A 7555-nucleotide genomic window follows, 5' to 3' on the forward strand; every position below is an offset into this window, starting at 1 on the left:
AAAACTGAACTCAGCTCTGCTGAAACAAGAAGCAGGCAGATTTTCTTTCTTTCTTTCTTGTGGCATCATAGGACTAAACCGATCAGGGTCACTCCAAGTGAATTTGGAGACTAAATAAAGACACAGACACAAAAAGTACTTTTTCTTTGGGTTCAGTGACCACTCCTCAGCAGCAGCTCCCACAGGGGGAAAAGGCAGGCTAGAAAGAGAGCAAGGGGTACTTGCAGAACCCTTTTATTGGAAAGAAGCTATTCAAATGAGGCAAGGGGTCAGGTTTCAGGGGGTTGAGTCTAGCTTCAATGTCTAGCTGTCAGCAGGTTGATTGACATTTAGGAAGGCCACACCCCTCTTATGTGCTGTGTAGGTATCCTAGGCTAGAGCAAGCAAAAAGATGAATATGTTGCCTTCCCAAACAGAGAGGCAACATTGGTTCAGTCAACCCTGTGTGTTCAGTGCTCCTACTTCACACACACACACACACACACACACACACACACACACACACACACACACACAGACCATGGCTGGCTTGCCACATCTTCACATTCTCATTGCTCAAGGCTAAGGGGCACTCAGTTCCTATGTGGCCGCTCCTGACACTTTCTTTCTTTCTTTTTTTTTTTTGTTTTTGTTTTGTTCCAGGATTAACCCCAGGGTCACTCAAACCCTGAGAGCCACCTGCCCACACCTCTTCATTTTAGTCTCAACAAAGTCAATAACTACAGAAACATAAGTTAGCATTTATTTTAATTAAATAGCTTTACACACTTGGATATTATTCTCTTCTACAATTATAGCTTCTTTCTCTTTGATTATATCTTCATCTGTCAACAATTTTGTGACATAATTTTTCATTAAGTGTTCAGCTTTTCCTCCAGTAAGGTTAACTATGGCAAAAATTAAAACAATATTTTAGAAAACTTTGTTGCTCATTATTGGTAACAACTAGGAAATTTCACAATTGTTAAACATAAGGAAACTGCCATCAGACATTTTCTTTCATATGTCAGCTGTAAAATTTTGAAAAATTGCAGTTTTTCTTGTACAATGACTGATTTTAGAAACTCTTAGAATTGATTCTATTCATTAACCAACTTACCAATTGTGTCCTTGCTGTATATGTACAGTTTGTCTAATTCTATCTTTGTCAATATCAGTATTTTCAAGTCAAATACACAGAATTAGTGAGCCCATGATGTGATTAAGCAAAGCCAGCTAAGACCAGACAAGACATAGACCAGAGAGACTTGACAAAGTTCACTCCAGCTTTGTATGCTGGTTAGCCTGAGTGCTTTGTACAACCTCAACAAAAAGAGATGAAAAATGGACAGAAAAAAACCAGACTTGCTTTGGTTATTGATAGATAGAAATGCATCTGGTATGCTTATAAAATAAAGCTTCAAAACTTTCTCCATTTTTGTAGTTACTAAACTGTGGAGATGAAAATAAACTGGTGTTTATGTAGGAACAATGATTTTTTAAATTTTATTTTGTTTGCTTTAACAATATGAATCAATTCTCAAATTGAATAATATCTCCAGAAATTAAAACAAAGAACTAATTTTGATATTGAAATATTAAGAAAGGAACTACATGTATAAATATATTCAGACAGCTAGTAATCTTGCCTTGACAAGAAAAAGAGTAAAGAAAAAAAAAAACGTTAATTGAAATCTGAACTAGGAGTTAGTTTGAACAAAGATCCATTAATACTGCTATAACTGTGTCTGTGCATATGTATACAGAAAAATTCTCAAGGACAAAATAAAACAAAATGTGCATTACATGCCATATAAAGTAAGTTCCATTTCAGCGCTTGAATGGATAAAATGTTGCAAATGGAACACAGCTGGAAAAAAAAGTAAAGAAAGATTTGAAATAATATTAAAATGGGCCTTTAATGTCACTGAGGTAATTACTTTTCTCATGAAATAAGTGCTGTACTTTACCAGTAAAAGGAGAGGATGACACTGTTTTTCTCCTTTATAGTTGAAACATGATTTATCACAGTTCATTTATGAGAGCCTCATATTTTCTTGTCATATTTTGACCATGATTTATTCAGAAAAAAAATTCACTTTTCAATTTAAAAGTAGTGTACAGTCATACTAGTCTGTATATATATATTAAAATTCACAACAATAAACTTGGAAATAATTAAAATTCAATTTGCCTTTCTTCTCCAAACAAATCTCACAAAGCAAAAATGAGAGGCTAAGAATAAAACTCATTCATATTATCTGGGAATTGTCATTCATATTTTGAAAAAGGAACAACAGTGTTTTGATCATATTTAAATTCATTATGCATAGATTTGTCATAACTACATAGCTTTAATGATCTAATTTTAGTGTCATGTGAAAATTTAAATAATTCTCTCACAAAATATGCTCATATGTAAAAGAATTGCATTTTTTAATCACATATGGAATTAGTTTCTAGATAATGTAAAATAAAGTTGGCTTAGGTCATTATGAACCTTCTGAAATCGCTAGTGTTCAAGCATATTCTCCCATAATTAGTTTGAGGTCTGTGTCAGTTGATTCTGAAACATTTCAGGTGTATATCTATCATTTCTCTTTTGCATTGTAAAGTTCATATTACTTTCAAGTGCATGCAATCTAAAATATCCATAATATTTTAGGGCATTAGGATTAAATGTATTCTAAATTAATTTAAAATCAAATTCTACATACAACTATATGTTCCAAAAGTATATTTGGCCAACTCTTTTTTGTGGGAATATTTCAGGGCTCCATCACATGTCCTTCCACATGCTAAGTATGCTCTCTGCCATTAAGCTGCATCTCCAGCCCCTGAACTATTCTTTTTCAATAGGAAATACCACCAAATATTAACAGTGCCATTGGGTGTATAAATTGATACACTCAATTTAATAGCTTTATTTTTTAAAATTTTATTTTATTTTTGTGGTAATAGGGAGTGAACCTAGGGCCTTACACATGCTAGGCAAGTTATAGCTGAGTTATGGCCCTCTGGAGGGCAATTGGAGCCATATATTGACATTTAAAATGTATTTACTTGAGAGTCCCAGAAACCTTATTCTTTGAATTTATCATAAAGTAATACATGGCTGTACTTGGTAAATGTGTGTGCAACATTTTAAAAATATTAATGTATTAAAAAAAACTGAAATCTTATATAATATAATGTTGAAGCTTCCAAAATTTGCCATTAGTTCACAATAATTAAAAACTGTATTATCATAAAAAGGGTTGATATCCAAAATATTAAGCAATTATTGAGTTAAATAATTCAGGAGTAAAAAAAATCTGATTAATAATTGGGCTTAGGATCTACATAGTCATTTCTCAAAAGAAGGCATACAAATGACCAACAAGAGGATAAATAAAGCAGTACACAAATTTACTAATCATTAGGGAAATTAAATTCAAAACTATGAGAAGATATCATGTGACACCTGTTAAAGTATCTACTATAAAAAAAGCAAAAATAATAATTGGCATGGATATGACGAAAAGGAAATATTTATACATTGTTTTGTGAATATAAATTGATACAAATATACTGGAAGACAATATGGAGATTCCTCAAAAAAGTAAAACTTAAACTACCATATCATTTAGAATTCCACTACTGGTTATAATTTCAATGGAAATGAAATACATATCTTGAAGAGAGATTTATATCCCCCATGTTATTACAGCGTATTCACAATGGTCGAGAGGTGGATTACAACCCAAGTATCCATGAATGGATAAATAAGTAAAGAAAATGTATGTGTGTGGGTCTGTGGGTGTGAATACTACACACACACACACACACACACACACACACACACACACACACACGATATTGTTCAACTTAAAAAAAAAGGAGAGATACCTAGTTCTTTCATTTGAAATAACAGAGGAACTTGGGGGTACATTATGTTGAAACAATAAGAGAAATATAGAAAGTCTAATATTTAATGGTTTCACTTGTGTGTAGAATCTAAAAAAGCTGAGTTCATAGTAGAATGGTCATTACTGGGTTTGGGAGGAGGTGGGAAAAATAGTAACAAGTTTAGTTATAAAATGATAAAGTTTTGAAAACCAAATGTACAACACGATAACTCCAGTATTCTTACACCAAAAATAAAAAAAAACCCACTATGTGAAGTGATGGATATGTTAATTAGCTTGACAGTGATCATCATGCTTCACAATACATGCAATATATGAAAATATCATGTTGCACATCTTAAATACACACAATTTTGTCAACTATACTACAATAAAATGGGAAAAACTATTAGTGATATATATATATGGTTAGTGGTATATATCTGTATATCATATATATATTATATATATGGAAACATATTTTCTTATATGTAAGTAAAATAATAGTTACACACTAATTATATGGTATCATATATATTAAATATATATATGGAAATACATATTTTCTTAATATGTAAGTAATATAATACTTATACACTAATTATATGGTATCATATACTCTGTTAACTAACTTTTTTTGAATATGTTTTAAATGCATCCATCATCCAGAAAATTTTCTGAAAGAACACAAATCAAATACTCACTAATGAGGACCTCCCATTTGATAACTGTTTTACACAGTGTTTTCCAGAGACCCAAAACTGGGAATCGGCTTACACAATTATGAAGGCCAAGAAATCCAACACCATCTTTTGTCTGCAAGCTTAGAATGAGAAAAGCTAGTGGTGTAATTCTGTCTGATTCCAAAAGTCCAAGAACCAGGAAATCCTATGTCCAAGGGCAGTAGAGGACAAATGTCCTAGTTCAAGGAGAGACAGACCATGGACCCTTCCTCCATCTTTTCGCTTTATCTTGGCCCTCAATGGACTAGAAGTGAGGTCTGTTCACATTGGTGAGTGTTAATCTTCCCTACTCAGCCTACTGATTCAAATGTTGATCTCTTCTAGAAGCGTCCTTAGGGACACACTCAGAAATAATGTTTTACCAGATATCTGGTATCCTTCACAAAAGTCAAGTTGATCCAATATGACTGAGATGATCGAGGAAGTAGTGGTGCTGGGGTAGTGGATAGTGAAGGACATCATCAACACCTTCAAGAGGAACCCACATGTAGATAAAATTGGCCTGATCCCATGCCCTGAAGCAACATATAACTGAAGTCCCATAGTCCTGGTTGAAAACAAACTTGGTGTGTAGAGGTGGTATGTGAAGTTCCTTTTGCCATATATCCACAATAAGCTCCTTTTTTACAGAATGAACAAGCAATAGCTGAACACAGATGAATTGATACATTTCACATGTACCCTGGTGCTTTAAACCCAGACATTACTACAGCATGGATGTGAAAAAGAGCTGATCCTCTCTGGCACTTTAAATCCAATTAAGGATTTACAGCTAGGAAAACTGGTCTTAACTGAGTTTCCAGAGTCCAGAAACATGGATTCATAGGCGATAGGTGCTACAGCAGCTAATTCAGAAAACTTTCTTGCCTTCCTTTATAACCAAAAGAAACTTGGGAACAATTCCTGCAGAGAGGACACAGCTACTAATACAAAAAGAGATGAAAGTCTATAGTGAAGCAGCAGTGGCCAAGCTAGATGTCAATATTCTTCTTGATGAACTATCTTCTACAAACCATTGGGCATCCACGAATGTTTCAGACCACAGTGGATTTCACTACCACCAGTTTTTGTTACAATCATTGATTAGTCAAACTGTGATTTACAGTTCTGTAATGGGGAAAAGCACTTTGAGAAATGAACCAGCTCTAGTTCTTCCAAAAGATGAAGAAGCAACTGCTTCAACAGAGGAGCCAAGGATAAATCTTCCCCATCTCCTAGAAGAGAAAGTGGAATTCAGCACAGATCTTATTGATTCCTACCCAGGACATGAAACCCTTTGGTGTCATAGGCTGCATGTTTTCTACCTTCAACATCACTTACACAGTAGGTTTCCCCACAGCAGGACTCAGCTGTCACCTGCAGACAGCCCTGGTGAGACTTTGAATGACTTGCACTCTTCCCAGCAGATCCTAAGCTGTTTGAGACAATGGAAGTAGAAGGAATAGCCTCAGGCAAGTAAGGCTAAAACCAAATGCCTGAAGTGAACCCCAGCTCCAGATTCCTCGGACCTAGAAATGAAGCACAAGTTTATTGATCTAGTATTGTCCACTTGCTGGAACATTAGAGTAAGCCAGGTACACTAATACATAAGGAAATGGCTGGTCATTTTGAGTCAATGAAAGTGGATTAATCCTATAAGTTTCCCCTTTAGCGTAATACTGGTTTCCCTTTTTATTGACATAGTTGCATGAATAACTATGTGTTCCTTATCTTTAGGTTAAAAATCTATAGGAAACCTTTCATTTTGTTTATTTTATTAAGAAACCTTTCATTTTGTTTATTTTATTAAGAATTGTCATTCCTTTGGGGATACAAGAATTGTATAGCTTCTTCCTACTAAAAAGTGAGTCTTAATTTTTTTCTTTTTAATTCCTCATCCTTTATATTTCTATACCTGGGGTTTCTCATCTCACTTTGATTGTTATATAAGCAAACTTTTCAAATTAAAAATTTATATCGTAGTTCAGCTTAGAAACATTAATACAGATGCAGAAGAACTTAATTGATTTTCAGAATCAAATTGCTAGATAGATGTTTGGATATGTAAAATTATAAATCAGTTCTCTTTTTCTAGCATATTCTATTCAAGTTATAGATTGATATAACCAAAGTCAGAAGTATTGAAATTTATATGAAAAAAAAAGGTTTCCAATGTAGTCCATTTTGAAATGGTTATTTAAAAACAAAATGTAATTTAAGAGTTTATATAAGGGTAGTACTAGAAAATTATTTTTATTACTGGTTTGATTGTATTTTACCTCATATTTGGCCAATGCCAGACAATCATATCAACCCTGATAAAATATTTTTAAAAAATCAGGAAAAAAAATATAAAGTTGACTCTTAAAATAAACCATCCAGCAGCGAAACCCAAAAGGCATTTCCAAGTTCATAATATGTACTTAAAACTATTTAGTACTGAATCAATCAATAAATCAATGCAATAAATAAAAATAATAGTCAAACAAAAATGTGTAATGTTAAACACTTTTCCTTGATGTTCTTGCAAATAAGCAAAATTAGGGGGAAAAGACAAAAAATAGAAAGGAGAAACAGAAGCCTGTAATTATTTACAAATGATAATATTTTGTATAGAGAAAACATAAGAACAATTAACCAAAATCTTAAAATCATTTAAATTTTAAATAGTGTGGGAGGATTAAGTTTATGGCAATGTGTAGCTTGTATATAATAAAAATTATATATAAATGTTTTATACAACAATAAAATAAAGGAATAGAAGAAATTGAAATGGCCACAAAATAAAGGACAGAATGCCTGAAAGTCTATCTCTCTATTTGTATCTAAGGCATAATAATTTTATAAGATTCATAAAAGCAAATCAACAAATTAAGCAAACCATAATGACTGATGGAAATATAATTGATATAGATAGATACATAGATATGTACATATGTATAATTGATATATATGTATAAATTCTCC

General features: G+C 32.8%; 1 pseudogene; it reads left to right on the forward strand.

Annotated features, from left to right (window-relative positions):
- Positions 1-5012: 5012 nt before the first annotated feature.
- LOC101977756 (protein prenyltransferase alpha subunit repeat-containing protein 1-like) lies at positions 5013-6228 on the forward strand (annotated as a pseudogene).
- Positions 6229-7555: the final 1327 nt, after the last annotated feature.

This window comes from Ictidomys tridecemlineatus, chromosome 6 (assembly GCF_052094955.1).
Source record: "Ictidomys tridecemlineatus isolate mIctTri1 chromosome 6, mIctTri1.hap1, whole genome shotgun sequence".
In the NCBI taxonomy this organism is placed as follows: domain Eukaryota; kingdom Metazoa; phylum Chordata; class Mammalia; order Rodentia; family Sciuridae; genus Ictidomys; species Ictidomys tridecemlineatus.